The sequence below is a fragment of the Strix aluco genome, chromosome 1 (genome assembly GCF_031877795.1).
Source record: "Strix aluco isolate bStrAlu1 chromosome 1, bStrAlu1.hap1, whole genome shotgun sequence".
NCBI classification, from domain to species: Eukaryota; Metazoa; Chordata; class Aves; order Strigiformes; family Strigidae; genus Strix; species Strix aluco.
The window spans coordinates 50,973,232-50,994,455 of NC_133931.1; positions in this window are offsets into that span (position 1 = coordinate 50,973,232).

Genomic DNA, 21,224 nt, shown 5'->3' on the forward strand with positions numbered 1-21,224 from the left:
ATTGAGATATTTCAATCTTTATTTATTTTTAAGTATAAAACATCTGGCTTTTGTAGGAAGCAATCATCTATATGAGTAATATCCCAGTCCTTACTTATGTTTTGGAATAAAATCTCCAAGACTAAAATGTATTTTCTGGTGCATCTGGTCCTAGATATCAATGTGAACACTCTGCATGTTGGACAAAGACAGAATTCTCCTTTTCTGCAGGAAAATGCGTTTCATCTATGCCATTATTTTTCTTCTGAGCACACAACTAGATTTTAAGTAGGCACAAGATGATTCAAGCTGGTTTGTGATGCTTCTCTCATTCATTATTTTCTAAGCATATTTTTTCAACAGCAAACTTCTGTGGGACGGTGCAAAGCAAAGCACGTTCATGGCTGCTTCTGCTGTAGATGCCATACTTGCTTGGGCAATGATCTTATTGGATATCCAAAGCAGAACAGACCAGAATCATTGAGCTGCTAGAGAAGTATCTGCTATAGAAATGATGCTGTTGACTTTGCCAGTGGCATGGGTTCCCTCTGAGCATTGTACTGAATCATTACCTTTGCATGGACCATGGGGAGCAATGTAGAGTGTTTGCTTTAAGATTTAAAATGTAAAGCTGTTCCAAGATGCTCACAATTAAAAATCTTATGGCCATACAGGCTACTGTGTTGGGTGCATCCAGCAAGTGAGCTCTGGAATACTAGATGTCTCGAATCTAATGACCTCTTTCTGACTGGGCTGTTTGTTTAATTTTTGTGTTCCTTCTAGATGCTTGATCTCACGCAACCTTCATCCTTGTTTATGGGACCAATGATATTTAGATGATTATTTAGAAAAGTGGCTAAAAGTTCAGTAACAAAATTATGCTGCTTTATTGGCCCAGCCACTTCAGCAAGATCAAATCAGCCACATGTAGCAACACCTCCACAAGGTGAATGATGTCATTCTGCTCAAATAATGGGCAGAGGGTAAGTGAAAACAAAACTGTCTTTGCAGCTAGTGAGGTGGAGATCGACTGCAGCTGAAAGACAAAGATATTTTTAATTCAGAGAAATGCCCACCTTTCAGAGTCATTCATACCTTTTTTGCAGAAAACAGCAGTTACATGTTTCCTTTTTTCTTCACTGCCATCTTTTCTCTCCTCTCATTACTCCCCATGCTTTAATTGTTTAATGATTGACACAGGACTATTTTGATTTTCTTAATTACACTTGTGAATCTACATTTGATTTGTCGGCTAGGTCATCATTTCTGATGAATTTAAGATTCATGTTGATTCATTCATCCTTTGACATATTTTATTTCCAAACACCTTTGTTCTTTTGGCTTAATTCAATTTAATTAATTTTCTGGCATAAAATGAAAGATCATGGTTTTGATTAGATGATAGCTTCTCGATGGGTTATTTATAAATCTTTCAACTTTATTCACAGCTTTTCCTAATCAATATCTGACTTTTTTGACTTATGCTTTCCTTCTCATAGTAGTATTTGCCCACAAAGCCATCTCCAGAGTCTTTCAGGCATTTTCTGCTCACTGCGGAGTCTGTCTCCTTCAAAAACTCTTACTTCTCTTGCAACATATGGAGGATCAGATGGGGTTTTAGAGCTCCTCTCAACAGTGCCTTGTTATTACGATATGTGTTGCTTTGGTATTCACAGGCTGTGGCATCAGAATAAGAATGACTGCCCATTTTCAGATCTGACAGCTTATGTTTCTAATGTTGTGTGAGGGGGGAAGTCTGAATTGACTTTTGACTTATCATCTACTAAAGCAAATCAGTCTTTTACCCTATTTATGCCTGACTTTTAAATCCTAAGAGTCTCTCTTCTCTCAATGATAACAGGTTTTCAGAATCTTTCAACACTTCCTTAATTGCTAAAATTTGCAAACAAGAGAAACACCCATGCTTAGCTGTCCACCAGTAGTTCCCTTGATTGGGCTTTTTCAATATGTTTTCTTCTAGTATTTCCCTCCTCAGATTTTCAAGGGGAATGGAGGAGAAGATTAAAGGGTTATCCAGAGGTTACATTCAACTGTTAGTTCATTAGATTCCTGGCTCACTTGGTTGTTCAAAGGAGTGCCTGAACATATGAATGATGTTGTTATATTACCCATATTTATTTAATACACACAGTTTCTCTGTGCTGTCTCCTGTCAGGCTGAGAAAGGCAGGAGCCAATTTGAAAACCTTCAAGTGTTTTCTGAGGGGGCAACTGCTAATTATCATCCTTTCCTGAATTTCCTTTTCTTGTTTGCTTGCCTTGAATGTAGGGATGGAGCAGAGCTTCAGAATCCTGACAAATATCAATCAGTCTGCTCAGCATACAGCACCATGACTCTTTGCTTACTTCACGTGCTAGATGCTACTTGATGCTTCTGTAGTATTTGATGTTACTAAGCAAGAGCTTTTGTTAAAGATCAGAAATACTTGTGTTAGTCTATATGTGGCAACACATGCTTGAATTTTTCTCAGTATGAGGTACCCAATGTCTTGGTATTGGGACTGTATTTCTACTGTTACCTAATTTGGTCTGAGTTGGCTTAAAGAAATGTGTTCTTTCTGTGCCCTTTGTGGGCTAAGTTATCATTGTTCTCAGTGTAAGCCATGACTTGGTGGCATGCATTTCTTCTGCAGTATAGGTCAACCCCTGCATGAAAAAAATCACGTGATTTTGCATTATTATATTTGTTGTGGTCCTAGCCTTGGTGACTGCCTCTTTCAATGACATGCCTACTAGCTGAACACTTCTAATGGAGGCACTTGTTTTAAGTTAACCACAAGAGGCTCCTCTGAGTTTGGAGAACACCCATGAGAATTGCTGCAATTATTATGACACAGTGACACCTGGGAGGAGCTTCTGCTGGGACAGACCAAAGGTTCCTCTGAGCCAGGCCTGGCAGCAGCCCTGTCCAGCAGCAGATGACTGGGAAAAATCCTAAGACTAGGGCAATGGTATAGCAACTCTTCTTTGATATAGTTTCCGGGCCTCAAGTTAACGCTGCCCCAGCACTTCCTTAGCTAAAAGTGAGTCTTGCCATTTGACAGCTTTCAGTGACTTCTCTATTTGTCTAATTAGCTTTTTAAGCCTGTATAAATGTCCAACACACACAAAATGCTGGCACAGGGAGTTTGATTTCTTAGCTACACATTGCATGACGAAATACTTCATTTTCTTTCTTCTGAGCCTGTTTCATTTAATCCCATGACAGAAAAGAAACTACCAGTTTCTTCCCTGTTCACCTTCTCCCTGTGACTCATGCCCACTCTATAGACCTCTGCCATGGCCTTTTCCTTTCACCCCTGTGGTCTTCCTCACTGCTTCTCAACAGATGAAAGAGGTCACTACTGAGCAACACAGACTATCCTTCCCACCAAAACCCTATGGCCTACCCGTGTGACACAGGAGAGCACAGTGCGGCAGATCTCGCTTTGGCTCAGAAGGGGATGGTACATCCTCAAGGTATGACACAGCACAATCCCATGCAGAGACACTACATAGAGTCCCCAAAGCAATACAACCAGGTTAGCACTGCCTTGCGCAAGGGCTAATTAACTCAGGACTAATTAATAGCATCATACCACACTGACACAGCCATCCAGAGCTTGCTCTCTAGCTGCTTGCTTGGGGATCTCCTCACAGTGTGGCATTCAGTATAGATATGTCCTCGGGACACTGTCTTGCATGTAGCCCAGAAACTGGGGGGGTGACACTGTAGACTTGATTATCCACTCGTTTACAGTACTTTTAGCTCTGAGCAACTGTCCTGAAGTTATTGGAGTTACAGTGCAATACAGGAGAAAAATAAGGTACAAAAAATATGGATGTGTGTGCGTGCATGTGTATACAAATGTATGGATTGCAAAAGAACAATGTTAAAGTTGCAAACTCAGTAAATAAGAGAATTTGTTTGTAACTGCCTGTGCATAGGATAAAGATCTCTCAGTTATGTGCTCACGCACCCAAGTTTCCTCAGGACCACAACCTCAGCAGGTGCGTAAGGAGGACATCAACCATACAATGAGCAGTAGCTTAATATTTTCCTTTACTCGGGGTGCTCAGCTGGCAGCTCTAGGCGCTGTTTGCTGCACACTGTTCAAACCCACTACCGCAGACAGAATTATTAATTTCCCCCAGACATGTTTTTGGTGCCACTACTCACGGGAGTGTACAATCGGCACAAACAAATGATGTTGGCTCCCCACTTGCTGGGAGCTGAGGGAAACAGCCTTAGCTGAGGCCACAAGTAGGCATTTTCAGCTCCCTTTTAACTTGTGAACCACTAAATCTTTTCCGTTGGAGGAACAGACCATGTATAGTGAATTTAAACCTATTGAAAATACTTTTTTCTGTTTCTGGTTTGTCTACCACTAGAATCCATCCCTTGGCCCAACAAAAACCAGTCTCTCCTACCTGTGCCTTGCCTACTGTTTATCCTCAGGTCCTACAGTCTAGGACCAGTTTCCATCTTCCAGAACCCCCATGTCTTTCCTGAGTACCATTTTCCTTTGCTAGGACATTCCTAGGGTCGTTTGAAAGCAGTGACCAAATGTGCTCTTCTAGCTTCAACCAACATCTGTATTTCCTATCCCAGGCATTCCCCCCAGTATGAACACCGTCTGGTCTTATTTACATGTCCAAAGAACAGACACACGCTGAAGTCATTTGCCAAACCGGGGCTGTACATTGCCCCTTGCAGTAGTTTGGGGTGCTGCAGGTGGACCTTGGGAACAACTGACACCTGAGTACAGCACAGAGCACCCCCAGGATGCTACTTCCTGCACTGAGATGTTATACATTTAAACAATTTGAAGTTAATTAAGAGTATTGGCTTGGAACTAAATCAGGAATCTCACACATCTGTGTTCCCTTCCTAGAAAAGAGGCAGTTTAAAGAATGCCTGAAGCTAAACACATTATTTTGTACCTTGCTAAAAAGTTGGGTTTTTTTCTTCTCTTTTAACCTACATTGCTAGATGCCTATGAACATCTTTTTAAAATGCGGGGCGATTTTTTAACTGATAATGAAAATTATTATTTTGTATGCAATTTAACTTCATCCTAACATCAGACTGCATAATTTAAAGTGAGTTTTCTTCATATACATAACATCATAACATTGCAAGACTCAAAGTCTCTAGCGTCTTTAAATGCCTGTTGGTGAGGGTTCGCTTTAGATCCAAATCTCCAGCGTCCCAAGCCCGCTACTTGAGCCTCATGATAGCTAAAACTAGTTTCAATGGAATCTTGTTCCAGCAGGCAGGTTAGGTTTTGCTTACCCTGTTTTAAATCAGATATGCTATGATTTTTATGTCTGCTATGAAAATGGCTTTGATCACACCTCTTCATGCCACTTTCACCTAAGCACTTTCAGGTGTTGCCAGCCCCCAATGATTTGTTCAAAGGTCTTAAAGAAAAGGGAAAAATTGCAACTTCAGATTTTCAGATATTCAATTGTCAGCTCTGATTTGTGGTTTACACTTGACATCATATTCATTATGGGCCACTTTATTTTTACTTACAAAACTGACATGTTTTGTTCCAAAACAATAAAAAATATAGACGTGGGTTGTGTTTTTTTTTTCCTTTTCTTAGCTTGTAGTGACACAAGTGACACAGCACAGCACTAATAGTATCTTGGTGAAGGAACCACGCGCTAACAGGTTCGAGACAAACAAAAGGAGGTACTTCTCCACCCATAATGTGGCTATGCTGTGCAACTCCTTACCACAAGATAGAGTGGAATCTAAAAGGCTACATGGGTAAAAAAAATCATTAGGAAAATTCATGGAACAAAATGATCAAGTATTAAATCTGAAAGTATCAGATTGCTGAGGACTGTGAGCAGCAGAGCACTGCAGCTAGCAAAAGCCGTCAGTCACCGATCAGTGTATACGGGACATGGGGCTACATGAACCCTTCATCTAGCCAACCTACCACTGTTCTAACGTCCTTCTGATTCTAGGAAAATGAAAGTACAGTTTCTAGCCTAATCCATACAGTGGTGAGTTGGAAAAGTAGACTGAATTATCAGATGAAATTTAAAATAAAATAAAATAATCAAGGAAATCTGCCTGTACTGAAGCAGCACAGCAGCAGCAGCTAAATGAAGATATAAGGATCTGAACAGCAAAAGCAAACCCTCCAAAGTGCTTTTAATATGGAGGGAGCAAAGAATGAGGTTCACACACCTGATGGTGACACAGAGGCAGTAGGTAAGCAAGACGCTGATAATGGTGAACGGCTTGTAGGTGAGCAGGAGAAGTAAATTTGATTGAATTAGCAGAGCTGTAAGTTACATTAAAAAAAAAAATCAAACACAGCACAGTACAAATATCAACAGTGAAGGCTTAATTCAGGCTTCCCTATTTCCCCAAGTGGAAAAAACATTGCTGTAGGTCTGTATTTTGTCAGCACCCACACAACAAAGCTAAAGGAAATAACATTTGCTAGAGGCAGGAGGGAGCTGGATGAGGCAGGGGACTGGGGGTGAAGAGGATGCACAAAATGTCCCTTCTCTGGCCCATCTGTGCCACGTTTCATGCTGAAATTCCTCTCCCACCATGTCATGCTAAGGGCATCTATGTCTGTGGCAGTAGTGGAGGCTGGTATGGGTCTGCTAAGAGTAAACTCAGTTTCATCTTTTTCTTTTTGCAGGGGAATCTCTTTGGTATAGATTAATGCTGGGTCTCACCTATCCTTTAGAAACCAATGTTCACGGCATCTCTGAAGAACAGTAATCATTTAGCAGATCTCTGCCATGCTGCAGCTGCTTTGAAATACAGTAAGTAATTACAATTAACTAACACTGTTTAAACATCTGTATAAAGAGATCCACATCATTCATCACAGATGGATCAAGATATATTCCATTGCAGAATATCTTTCCTCAAAGACTGGACTAGAAATAAGAAAACCACTGTTCTTGTGTTGTAATAAAAACTCCACAGAGACCCCTAATCCTGCCCTATAATGTGTGGCATTGACAAACATAAAACTGAGAAGCAGGAACAAAAAAGGTTTCGATTCTCTGCGATGCTCAGATTTTGGTAGCAGGGTATCCATACCTGGGGAACATTTAGGGTCAGCCGATGAATGTATAAGGCAGGGCTGTCAGCTAAGGTGTTTCTATATTAAAGCATGGTGATATCAGGAAAACAACTGCATGTACAGGTTCATACCACTTGTAGTGGCTTGAATGTGGCAGAGCTGCCCCTTCTTTTGCAAGACCCAGGTCTGGGACAAGTGAGAGTCACTAGTGCATGAGGTGCATCCTGCAGTGCAGTGAGGTGGCACCTTGAAACTAGAGGCTGCGTTGACCCAAAGGTAGTCCTTCCCTCATGGAATTTGGAAGGCCCATGTGTGGGAAGGTGACTCCTCTCCAGACCGATCAGGCTGAGATGGAAGTGAAAGTCACCATGTGTGAAGCATCCAGTGAAGAGAGAAGATGCATGGTTCCTTTTTCTGTGCACCGTTTAGCAAAAGAGCGTATGGATCAGGATATTTATATCCAAGAGGCATGGTATGAAACTCGAAAAAACATTGAGAATCACTTTTTGTTAGTTCACTTGCTTTACTTAAGTTGGTATTGCTGTTTTTATCCATCTGGTTACTGTTGTTAACTAGTCACTGTCATTAAGTACCTTGAATGCCTTGAAGACACGTGTTTTGGTGTTTGCTAAAATTCAGCCACCTATGGCATTTGCTTACGTCTAAAACATTTACGTTCACTGCCATCTATAAACACAGTATAACATTCTGTGAACAGGGACGAGCAGTAGACTAATTCATGACTGTGGATCTAGGCTGAAATGTAATCAATTTAGTAAGAAAAGCCTTTTCTAAGCTTTTAAAGGCTGCAGGTACAGAAAAGTAAAATAAAAAGTCAGATGCTGATGGTGACTGGCCATTGTACTTACAGTGTCCCTATCCCACCAGCCACTAATAGTGAGCTATTCATAATGGCACAGAAACGGGCATCCCTTGAGTGCATGAAGCTGAGCATCTGTTTCCGCAGCTGCCAGTCAGGCAGTGTCACCTGTGCGTCGTTCCTCTGGCTTCCATCACGGAGCAGCCCGTGAGCGCGGCAGCAGAGGCAGGAGCTTCATTCCCGCTGAGGATGGTGGAAGCTACTTCTGTGACTCTTCGTCAGCGTGATGAAATGATTTGTGGGCTGGCCCCAAACACACATTTGGAAAGCGGGTGAGGAGTTGCGTGTGTTTATCGCTATTTCTGTCATAGGCAGACTCTTTCACAAAACTAATCACACAGGAGGGGAAAAGAAAAATAATGGCTTACTGAAATCTCCTGCTATGCATTAAAAATATAGGGCACAAGAGGGAACAGCTTGACTATTCCTCCCCCAGGTTACGGGTTTAAGACCAAAGCTCTCTGGGATGAAAAAAAGGTTAGATCTTGGCCCCTCCTGCACTCCCCAGCACCAGCATCTGCACAAGAGGCCAGATAGTTGCTTTGGGCAGCAGGGCTGGGATTTCAGCATCACTTGTGCAAGCATGCATCTCGCTTACATGGGACACCGCTCAGGCTGGGGATCAGCACAGACCCAGTCTTGCAGCACTACATGTGAGCACGTGGGTATCCAGGCCGGGTGTGGAGGACACACATGTGAAGATGCTGCGCCACTGTTACAAGCCATGAGCCGATGGCATGGCTTATGTCCCCTGCACAGAGCTGGCCCCAGTCCTTGAATTTAGCAGCCTGCAGCTACCACCCTTTCAGACCTCAGCTGGTGTCCGGGTCTCTGTGGCTGCTCCCTGAAGGGGAGCCTGAGTGTCTGGCTGAGTTTCTGTGCAGCTCAATTAATATTGCTAATTGCCATGGTTACTTTCCAAGGGGAACCAAGGAAACAAGTTGAACCTCAAAACAAACCCTGCTAGATTTCTTTCAAGCAAGAGTGTCTGCTCCATGGGACACAGAGGCTGAGAGGCAGAGCTTGTCTGGTACAGATAGTCATTCCTTAGTGTCGTTGACCTGGCCAGGATTCCAGGAAAGAATGAGATATAGTAGCTCCAAAAATAACCTTTAAAAACTCTCCTGGTGTCTGTTAAGAAAGTGCAACAGAAATGTAGTGGTCTGCTGCTCCAAAAATAAAATAGAAACTGAAGAAATATGTATTTCTTTTTTCTCTATTATATGTCCCTTAAATCTTCCTTTGCTCCTTCCATATCAAATGAGCCTATACTTACCAGAAATGAGTCGTTCAGCAATATTTACTAGTTTGTTGGATGGCTTCTTCCATCTAACAAGGTGGGAACAGATCCCGTAAGGTCAATCTACTCCATAGGACCAGAGACACATGTGAGCTTCTGGGTTGGGAGACCCAGACTCACTCTTCATGTAATGGTCAGAGGCTCATCTTCTCTTCCCTCCCTCAGTCTTTCACCCTTATTTCTGCTGTAAGGGGACTTGGGTGACCAAGCCAGAGGGAGCTGTGGCATCCTCCAGCCAGGACCTCAGTGTGGATAATGAGAAGACCAGAGCTTGCAGCCAAACTGGGAACTACTGTATTCACGGCCCTAAATAGCCCACACTCTCCCCAAAAGCTGACCCCTTTTTAGCCAGTGTCTCTGAACATCGTCTCTACCCACAGTGAGAGAGGTTTTGCTAGTTATTTTATTTGTATTAGTTTTATGTCAAAAGCCTTTCTATCACTATACATACATTTCAGGGTGTGGACCTATAATTTTTAAAAGCAAGAAGCCATTTGTAGTCTCTCAGTATTGGAGGAATCCAACCTGGGGTACCGTTAAAGGTCCTTCAGCATCTGTTTTGAAGATGGGAGGTACTGCAACACTGCAGCAAATGCCTCCCTGCCTGAGGATTAGGAACCCAATGATAGCCATACTGAAATTCCCATGCTGATGAGATCCTGAACACAGAAGGACACTGGCAAATACTTCCTTTTCCAACTGATGATGCAGTAATATTTTCTCTTTAGAAATCTCACCTCGTCCTGCTTGTCTTAAATCTCTGTTTGCAATAAAAGAGCCTGAATTGATCAGGTATTTGGTCTGGGCATTCAAATCACTCTGTAAATCTCCTGGTACAGTGAAATGATTAACAAGCCACGTGTGGAAGGCAAAGAATTAGCTGTTATTGTGAACTGCCAGTACAGGCAGGGGCAAAAGGAAAGGAAGAGGGAGGGACATAGGCCTTCCTGCCCCCTCTTGTGTTTTCCAGCTGCAGGCTTCATTGTCCCCAGTCTCTTACTGTGGCCCAGCAGCTAATCTATTTCCTGGGCAACAGACAATGGAAACCAGTTAGAGAAACGTCCATAATCCCCAACTGACAGTTTTTGTCACCTCTGTCATTTTTCCCTAGAATGACAGGTTGCTAGAGAAGGACATCTGTCAGTGTGAAAAAAAATGATGGGGGGCTCTCGCTCTGGACTTTGTGCAATTTCCTGGCTGAAGTCCCAGGGAGGCAGCAGCTCTCACAGCCCGACCACAGCCACAGTGTCTTGTCTCCCAGGACAGATACGCAGCCAGCAGTGCTTCCTACGCTCCTTTTGTTCCATGCTCATTTCCTGGCCTGCAACGCTGTGCTCTGTGGGGACGTTGCACATGTCAAAAATGCAGGGTGAAGTTGTCTAGAAATGGAGACAGGTTGTTTTTGGCAGGAGGCCCTTGAGCCAGAAACATTTTACCAGAAGAAATATGGTCGATATTTATGGAAAGTAGGATTCGGCTTTCAATGGGGCTTATGTTCATAAGTCACTTAAGGCCCTTCTGAAAATCCCACCAATAATTCTTAAATTAAACAAGTCAGCATTTCCATGCAAGCTGAAGAACGAAATGCTGTGTCCCACTTATGGATCTGAGCTAAGCAACTGAAGAGCCAAAGAAGTCTTCAGAGGCTTGGTATGATCACGTGGAGTGCTTGTACATTTTTTTATGTGCAGTATGTGACATGCATCACTCAAAAGAGCCTAAAGAGCCATTGCATTCCAGCAAGTACTGGAGAGACCTTGGCAAAATGTATCATCTGGCCTCTTGTACTCACAATGCAAGATTTAATGACCCTGATTCATATTCAGGCTGATTGCAATAATTTTCAGAAAATGTCTAGAGTGATAAAGGGTTCTGCCATTAGAAATATATCTTCAAAAGACTTGGTCCCAATCCCAGATGGTTCCTGTTTTCAACTGATGGTACAAAATATCCCATTACGGTAGACAACATTTTCTTTGGGTGTTTTTGCAGGATGTTACATCAAGTCCAGAGAATCCCAAGCCAAGCCAGCTCAAGCCAGTTACTAAAATCAGCTTTCAGACTGCCACAGACATATGCAAGACAACAAAGGAGGCTGGGGATTGACTGCTTGGGGAGCAGCTCTGTCGAAAAGGACCTGGGGGTCCTGGTGGACTTCAGGCTAAGCATGAATCTGTGGTGCATGCTGGCAGCAAGGAAGACAAGCAACATCCTGGGGTGTGCTGACAGGAGCATAGTCAGGGTGTCAGTGGAAGTGATTACTTCCCTTTACTTGGTGCTTGTTGGATCACAACTGAAATACTTTGTGCAATTTTGGCCCTTCAGTACAAGAAAGATGGTGAGCTGGAGCAAGATCAGTGGAGGCCACCAGGACAGTTGGGGCTGGACCACTTGCTGTGGGACTGGGGCTGGTTCAACCTGCAGATGAGATAGCTTTGGGAGCATCTAATCACTGCCTGCTGGTGCCCTGAGCAACTGCAATGATCCCTTGATAGTCAAGAGCATTATCAGCTGCAATTGCACTATAAGTGCCCCTGAAATCCCAACCTGAAGTCACCCACCCAACTATTAATTGGGTAAATTTCAGGAAAGCTGTCACTGATTGCTGGCAGACTGCTTGACTAAACAGCAGATCTTCCCTGCTCCTTAACAAGTATCAACAGGTGGAGAAAGTGACAGAAATGAATGCTTGCAATGATTACACTTGGTAAAATGACGACTTAGACCCCACAGACCACAACTCCCTTCAGAGTATGAGTTAAATGGGCATGAAGCAAAACTTTGAAGGCTTCTCTCAGCTTTGAGACCACCTCCAGTGGCAAACTCAGTGCTATTGTCCCACAAGCACATAAAAGCAGTTAATGTGGAAGGTAGCGTAACAGGATCCAGTCTTCCAAAGAACAACAGAAAAGCTTCCTCCAGCTCTTCTAATAACCAAGAGTGGTCAAATACTTAAAATACCTGCCAGATGTTGCAAACAATGAACAGAAGGGGATGTTGAAGTAGGGAGCTGATGGACATAAATCAGTATTTGTAGCTGTATAAGAGTGCTCTCCAGTGGTAACAGTACTTTTTCCCTTGTTGTGTAATGCAGACCATGTATTATTAAGGAAGAAAGAACCCACTGGTTGAACACGAGTGCCTTTGGTAATCTTGGCAAGAGTTGGCTGGATAAATAGACTCATGACTGTGGAACTACAGTCTAAAACAGCAAAGATTTGGAGATATTTTACAAACAGAAACAAAAGGATTCAGATGTGAAAAAGAAAGGAAAGAATGAAGTTTAAAAAAGGCTCTATTAATTTTGAAACTGAGACTGGAAAGACAGGAAAGGTTTCAAATGAGAGATATCACAGCTATGGGAGAAAAGACAAAAACTATATAGAAGGTGACTTCTGATATTATCTGTAGTATTACTGGGTAGCTTCCACACAAAAAAAACCCGCCATGCTGCACATTGTCAGAGCTTAGAGTACAAATGACAGAAGAACAGACCCAAAAAAAGCAGAAAACAAAAGGCATGTGTCTGCAGTGATTGTTGTTCTCCTTAGCTGTGACTATTGGGGATGCAAAAAAATTAAAGACTGTTCCAGGAACCAGCTAAGAAAGAAGAGATGCCTGTGAAATCTCAAGCCCACACCAATAAGCAAGAAATAAAAACAATGGGAAGATGGAGGAAAAGAGACCCTGAGGATGTGGCAAGTGGGACTTCAACTTGAGTAGTAACCAGCACTTCACGAAAAGGGGAAGCAGGAAATGCATAGTGTCTGCAGAGAAGGAGGAAGAAACCGATGAGTGAAGTTCTGGAATTTCTGGAATATTTTGAAGAACAGGAAAAGGTACCTAACAGACAGGCTAAACCAGGATGTGTGTTTTCAGTGCAGCTGGCTATCACAAGTCAGTAGAAACATAGGATAACAGTATATTTTTATCTCAGATTTGTTGCCCATGAGTTAGGGACACTACAGGACAAAGATAAAGCCTTAACTTGGACCAGGTGAAATTAAAACTTCAGATAGCTAATCTGAGGCAAACAGGTCAGCAACAGATTTATTCATGGGATATGCCACCACTTTGTTTTGTACACTCTTCTAGCAAATTCAATAATCATGTTTATCCTTAGAGTCAAACAAAAAGCAAAGCATAGCTAAGAGGAGAAAATTCAAGTTTAGGAAAATTTCCATAGGTGAGGCAGGAATGGGCAATGGTATCAGAAACACTCTCATGGAGATAGTTTGCTAGAATAAGGTAAGGCTACAAAGTCTTAAGCACATACATCAGACCTAGTGTAAACAGGGACATTTATGTGCTACAGTGGATTACACTAACAATCTATCCCAACGCTACAGGAAAGATAATTTCCCTTTGTAGGATAATTAACTTCTTTGTGTCCTAGATGACCGAAATTTCTTTTAGGCCCTGATGGAGCAGGTCAGTTTACTTATATGCTTGTCTTTAATGACATGCCTCACTGTTCTGATGATCTGTAGCTGCCCTTTTCAATTTTTAATCACTTGCTAAATTAGACACTATATTTCCAACCTTTTGTCCACTCCAAATAACCTTCAACTTTTTTTTAATATAGAAAAATAAGAAATGTTATCTCTTTTTATGTTGCTGAAGAAGGCCAAGATGGAGATTAGCCATTAGCTTCGCTAAAGCCAAATCTTAGTCAAAGAAATGCAGAAATTACAGTTTCATAATCCTTCCAAGAAGGGAGTTACATTATTCATGTGAATGCTAAATATATTTTCCGTTATTTTGTTCATGTGAATGCATTCTTGAACCACTCCACTCAAAATTTTTATCAGTTTCAGATGCAAAGGCATAGTATTAAAATACTTTAGTAGCAATTTGAGTTGTCTAATAATTCTATACAGTGGAGCCGTCACCAAAGGTAATGACAGCAATACTGCTGATACTGATTTGTGTGCTCTGTGTTTATTCTTTTCATACTGTTGTTTGATTTCCTACAAGCCACCTTGGGAGGCAGCAAGCAAACCTGAGTTTATCCAAAGGGTTAATAGCAAGAAACTTGCTTCCCAAATGCTTCTCAGATTCTGAGGCACAACTGAATACTTAAAAGGATTTGGTAGACTGTGCCTGCTGTTAAGCCTAAGAAGAAAGATAATTTGTTATATTTTAAAATGTATTCAAGCCTATAAAACCACTGGTCTTCAGGGATGGGTGTTCTTCATTTCAGATATCACGCCAAACACTGACATTTGGGAGAAAGGCTGTCTGAGATGAAGTACAAATGAGGGGCTTTTATGAGAGATACCAGATAGCCTTTAACAGAGAAGTATGTCCACAATGCATATAAGCAGAAATCTGGCTTTACACAACATTGTTGGTACTGTTACATCCTACGGTGTAATAATCTCCAGTGACAGCAACAGAAGGATCTTTCTAGCTTTTGTCTTCACTGGTGGAGCTGCCAGCCATGTCAAATTGCATAACACTGTTGTATGTCTACTATGTGCTGGGTGGAGACGACAAAGTTATTCTGCTTGTTTTGTTGGCCAGAAAGCTTCAGACAAAGCTATTTCCGTATAGAAACTATGTTATTATTGTAGTGATGGGTCAACAACATGGATATATGCTACTAAAAAGAACACCAAAGCATTTTTAAAAGAAGTAAACTGGAAAAATTTTAAAAAAACCCAAAAAACTAAAAAGTTTTTGATAAAAAATGAAGAACTTTTAGAAATGGTAAATGCCTGTAAAATGCCATTCTTTTGGGTTGAAGTCAAGAAACGGTACAACACCCAGTTGTCTCAAGCTTGGAGCCAGTGCGAACACCACAGTTGAGACAGGTCAGAAATAAGAGTATTTCTGCATTGCTGCAATACCTGCTCCTTCACCAGACAGTGCGGTCCGGCACTGAGGGCAGCTATTACCATTTTGAATGCTTTTTCTCTGACCATTTCTGAAAGATCACGATGTTGGTCAAAACCCATTCCCACCTCCATCTCCAAGACCCCCCAACAGTGATGCTGAGACAAGCTGCCAACCAGAATGAGTCTCAAGGGCAGTCAAAATATCTGCTTGTTCTTTATGTCGGTAGGTTCTGGTCAGGTCCATAAAAAAAACTCATGACAGTGACATCCCATCCTACCTCACACAGTTTTAAACCATGGAGCAAGGGAAGAGGGCAGTGATTTATTCAGAGTGGCTCCCAGACCTTTGGGTCCACACTGCACCAGGGGTGGGTGCCACCCATCTGACTGCAGCATAAGGGTGTCCCATGATGTAGGGCTACACACTGCATATTGGCAGGGATGAAAACCCCCCTTATTTCCTGCCCTGTCCACCATCACCTTTCTATTCAGTAATTTTAGGCCTTAATTATAAGAACTCCTCTATTCAAGATGAAACCTCTGGGTTTCATAACACTGGCTTGAATGGCCCTGTGAAGGCAGGACTTGTGAGCTCCCATGTCAGCACCTCTGTGTGTCACCGCCGCTGGTCTCCTGACCCCATCCTCGCCTGCCCAGATGGGGCTCTGCTGGCTCAGGAATGTTCAGACCCTTCTCCTGTGTGAACCAGGAAAGAGCAAGGCACAAGACACTGCGTGGGTGGAAAGATCCAACACTTCTAAACCACAGAGTGATCTGGTATCTGCTCTTGCTCTCAAGAAAGCTCTAGCATTGTTTTTCTCATTCAATCAAGAGTCTCCAAAGCCTCATCCAACTTGGTGGACTCCCTGCTCCTTATGGCCAGAAACTGAGCCACCTCAGCTGCTCTTGTTGAGCATTCGTGCCTTTGTGTTGGCTTCTGCCAGGAAATCCACCCTGCTCCCCTCTCCTTCTCCCCCATGAGACCTTTCCCCTCCTGTCAGCACAGTCAGTCTCGCCATGCTCATACTGCTCTATCCTTTCTACTTATGTGGCTTAAATGCACCGTGACTGTATTAACCACCAGAGCTCTCCTACTGATCCTGCCATCCAAAGTGCACCAAACCAAACTGTTGCATTTGGAAAATTATTGTCAGTCAATGGCTAGACTTAAACATCACTTCCAACTGGTAATGCTCGCTCTTCACCAGTCATCCTATTGTCATATATACTTTCTGGGCACAGATTGATTTCTGAACATGAATTGATCCTTCTCATCAGCATTAAGTTGGAGGCGTCAAATGAAACTAGCAGAAAACAGGTTCAAAACAAGCAAAATGAAGAGCTTTAGAGCTTCTTGCTGCAAGGTGTGGCAGATTTGAGAAGTTCACATAGATTCCTGGGGAGACTGTGCAATTTCAAGGCAGACAAAGGCACTGAAGATCAATAAATCTGTGGAAAGCACACCTGGTTCGAGGAAGTCCTCTGCCACTAAAGGCTGGACTTTGGGAGAACACTCAGTATCATTTTATACCCTTTCATGGGCTTCTGCTTTTGGCTACTCGCAGAAACAGGACACTGGATTGTACAGACCTATGATCTGATCCAGTATGGTCTTTCGTATGTTCTTATATTAATCTGTCCCAGAAACATGTAGTGAGACAGCAGGGAGCCTCACAACATGGCTGGTAGGCAAATTACTTTATTTTCCAGTCCCTGTACTCTGGGGGTTAAATTAGAAACAGATTACAGCTGAAGGATCCCTGAGCAGACACGGAGTGTGCCAGCTTGGGAGCTGGGCGCAGGATAGCTGTTGTGCCCAAAGTAATTATCCTGGCAGGGCTGGGCTGACACGGCTAATAAATAAGAAATGTTTGAGCAAGCAGTTATTTACAGCTTGCTTCATCTTCCTCTTTGCAGAGGAGTGAGTTGGACTGTAGAGGCATGTCCTCAGTTGTTCTCACCACTTAGTCCTTCACCCCGGGGGATTTTGCACCGGAGTCCTTAGAAATACTCACAGATGCAGAGTGGAAAACATGACTTTCCATGGAAGTCCACTCATTCAGTGCCTCTTCAGGAAGCCCCAGAAGACTTCCAGGATAACCAGTAAGGCTCCCTGCCTTCCTGCCACCCAGATGTTGCCGCCAGAAAGATGTATGAACAACCCAAGAAGAACTCTTAGCCTCACCATGAGAAAGGCTTGCTGCCAGCGAGGAAGGAGACAGGAGCAGGTCTGAGGGAGGGTTTCGGCAGACAGGATTCAGAGAGAAGGTACAGGAGTCGGACAAGAAGTTGAACTTTCTGACTATTCCCTGAGCCCTGGATAGAGGCAACCTCGGGAGAAATGTTTGGCACAGCAACAAGCCCTTACTTGTGATTTGCAGCATTCTGAAGGAAGGCTCCTCTCCATAAATAAGCTCCTCTTCTACTGCAGATTAGACAGAACTGAAGAGTGTCTTCCTTGCATATTGCTCAGTCAGGCAGCATTTCAACAGAGCAGAAAAACATCCTTTTTTTTTTTTTTTTTTTTTTTTTTTCTCCTTTCATTCCCCTTCAAGAAGCAGCCTGAGTGTTTGAAAGTTCTGTGGTTTGGTTTGGAGTTCAGTCATCCCTACAGAGAACTTGTTCTGCCAATCTCTACATACATGTCAGCCTAAATAGCAACAGATGTACAGTACCTTAGATGTATAAAATTTTCATAAAATATAACAAACACTGTTTTTCCACTTGGGATGAGTCATTAACCATATGCTCATGATACTGCTCTTTTCAGGGGAAGAGCTGAAGTCCTGTGTTTGGGCTAGACAGAGCCCAGTCTCAAAAACCAAGGGCAAGACCCCTTGTGCCCCAGTTCCCCTAAGGACCCCTGAGAACCCTGCACATAGAGAAGTCACAAGTCCAGCACTTACAGCTTCTTTGTAGGAGCAATGTCTTCTCTGGGGTAGGCAATCCAGACTACTGGTAGGGGAAGGCTAGCACCCCACTGCAGGTCTGCAAAAACCTGCCAGCACAGGAGTGGGCATGCAGGGGACATTCTTTGAGGGGATGTCCAAGCAGACACGGTCTCGTCACACTTTCCATGCTTCTGAAGGCAGGTAGGGTGTGCCTTAGGCACGGTGCTGCTTGGAGCACCCCCAGGGGAGCTGCAGACCTGCATGCAGCCCTCAGTCTGGGCAGTGGCCTTACAGACCCAGTCATTTAGACCCTTCCTCCTCCTATGAGCAGTAATTAATTGAAAATGTTCTCACGTATTTTTTTTTTTAACGTGAGTTTGGAGATGGGCCTGTTCCACCTCCCACTGCAGCCAGCAGGAGTTTCCCCCCACCTCAGCAGGAGTGGGAACAGGCCTTTGCTGCTGTGAATACATCCTTTCCCTCCACGTCTTTTTTTTCTCACCGAACCTTCCCTCCAGGTGAGCTGTATGTGCAAATAGGAGTTAATCCCTTGGCTAAAATATTATTTAAAGGCAGCACATACTAAATGCTGCTCCACCGGGGTTTAAGGAGGTTATATTTTAGCTCATCAGCAAAACCAGGGCTGAGCCTAGAAAAACAGCAAGCCATGAATATAAACAGAAAAGTGATAGTTGAACTTTGCTGTGTATTCCAGTCCCTCACATACAAGCTGTACAAATGTAGCCACTTATTTTTAATTTTAACAAGAACTCCAAATTTCAGTTCTAGTCGGCACACCAGGAGCATCAGTCCAGTTCCCAGTGAGCTGTACTAGCAAAACTGGCTATGTTGGCTTTCCCTGGATCCCACAGGAGTGTCCAGTCCTGTGTATTCTTGGTATTAGCCTTCATTTACTCTTGGCATGGTCTGAGCAAAGGGCCACTGGGAATTCAGCTGGGGAAGAGCTCACAAACCTAGTTAAGGTTTTTGTACAATGAGGAGCGTTGCCACATCCATCCTGTCCATGCACAAAATTTACTTCAGTGTCTGGGAAGAGCCACTAATTTGGAGGACAAAGATCTTTTCCCAAGAGTCCAGATGTTGGCCCAAGTGAACCAGAGGAGACAGAGACATATTTAGTGCACAACACCCAGGTCCTTAGTAGCTTGGCAGCTACTAAGATGGACAAGACTGAACTGGTGTAGCATAGGTAAAGAAAGACCTCTCCTAGCAGTATGTGGTAGCAACCCTGGTTATGGGAAGTGCCTCCTTGCCAAGCAAGTGAACTGTAAAGCAGTCAGCGAGGTATAGCTGGCCAGTGCAGGGGGACCCAGAAAGCTCTGCATCTACCATAACCTGGCTTTATTTCACCTCTTTCTTCACAGGTTGTGCACAGGTTATGATTAAATCACTGCTGCATACTGGTTATCCCCATTCGACATGAGGACAGTATCTCCAAACCTACAGCATCATACCTCCAGAGCATGGAGGGCTATGATTCACTTTCCTTTATCAACTCTAACTCCATTGTTTTGTGCATCGTTGAATGCTGTAATCCAGACCATGCTTTATTATTAATGACCTCTTCTTATTTATTTCAGTTATTATGAACACTTAGCACACACTCATGATCATAGATTATGAGTTTGTTTTATGGGGATTACATTGAGTAATTATCATTCCAAGTAAGAAAAAAGAACTGTCATGCTCCCCCACTGCCAGCAGCTTTTAATCTGACCAGACAGCAAGGAACCCAGGATTTCACAGTTTAAACAGATGGAAAGGTCTGGGCAAAGAGGTGTATCTTTCAGCTCCTTCTAAATGCGGCCAAATTCATGCTGAAGCATATTTCTGTCAGGGGCGTATTCCAGAGGTGTGAACCTGGAGTGCCCAGTGAGCATTTGGCTCCAGCTTCCAGCTAAGAATAGTTCGTACGGCAGATTGGAGGTAACAAGGATATTCTTAAATATCCCAGCCTTTGGCTGTAGTGACCACAACCTTGAATTTCACCTACCTGTCAACTGGGATACTGCGCAGGGAGCAGAGCATTGGCATAGTATAAGGCTGGGGCAGCTCCTCCAGGTGTTTTTCCAGGGGTGCTTCCAGGATTTGATGGAGGCACTGTCAAAAAGTACCAAAAAGAGGAGTAAGTGGTGGAGTGCAAGCTGTCCTGTCAGGGAGGGCTTCCTTTAAACAGGGTTTTTGCATCGAAGCAGAAGCATGCTTTTCTTTATATTGTCTTCCTCAGGAGCATAAAGCAGAGCTCTGGGAACAGGGGCAGGGCCAGAGGTATGGAGCTGGTAGGGGACATCTGAATCTGGGTTCGGACATGCAGGAAAGGAGAGCAGGGGCTCTAATGACCTGCCAGTCTGAGTGTGGGTGCTGGCCTCTGGGAACTGGTGTAGCAGTGCCACAATGCTGGGTGCCGTGAGGTGGCAGACAGCTCCTCAGTGTGGACAGGTAGGACATTATGTCAATGATCATTCAAGCTCCAGGTGTGGTCCGAAAATTCAAACCAGACCACTGCCAGCATAGCCTTGGTCAGGGGAGTGTGGGATCTCTGCTTTACTCTGAGTTGTAAAATGATGCATACATCCTAGTCAAGTGGTGTTTAACTAGGTCAGAGGAGGTAGCCATGGGACCAAGTTGGAGAAGTTTTAGTAGTAAAAGCAAAATGAGGCTAATGATGGAGCTCATCAGTGTCCCGAATTCTTTCTTTGAGTACTGAAAGCCAGACTTCGCCAGTAAGTAAAGGCCATTTAAGGGAAGGAGGAGATTTTATTGTCCTCTTTCAATGTACCCTGGACATCGATGAGAGCAGATTATGTGACAGTGGGAGGAGTCCTCCATACAGTTCAGGAGTCACAGCAGTGCTGTATAGTACTTCTCTGCATGGGAAGTAGATGTGAACTGTCACGCAAAACCAAATCCATGGAAGGAAGAAGCAGCATAGAAGGTCACCCTGGTGAAGGACAGAGGTGCCACAGGTATAGTATGTCTGTTTGGACATAAGGTCTCCTAACCCACAAGCAAGTGATCAGTTCTGTGGTACTTAGCCATACTCCTGCTAAAATAATGAGCTTCATACTCCTCCTGACACGTGGTCCAGGACAGTGAGGTCCTGGTGTGAGGTCCGTGCCCCACGTTCTGCATGGAGAGAAAGAAATGTGTACAGAGGCCGTGCCATCTGAACCTTCCTGGAGCGTCTGGCCTCCTTCTAGTTCGAGATGACATTCAGGATGTGGAAAGAGGGACTATGCTCGGGAGA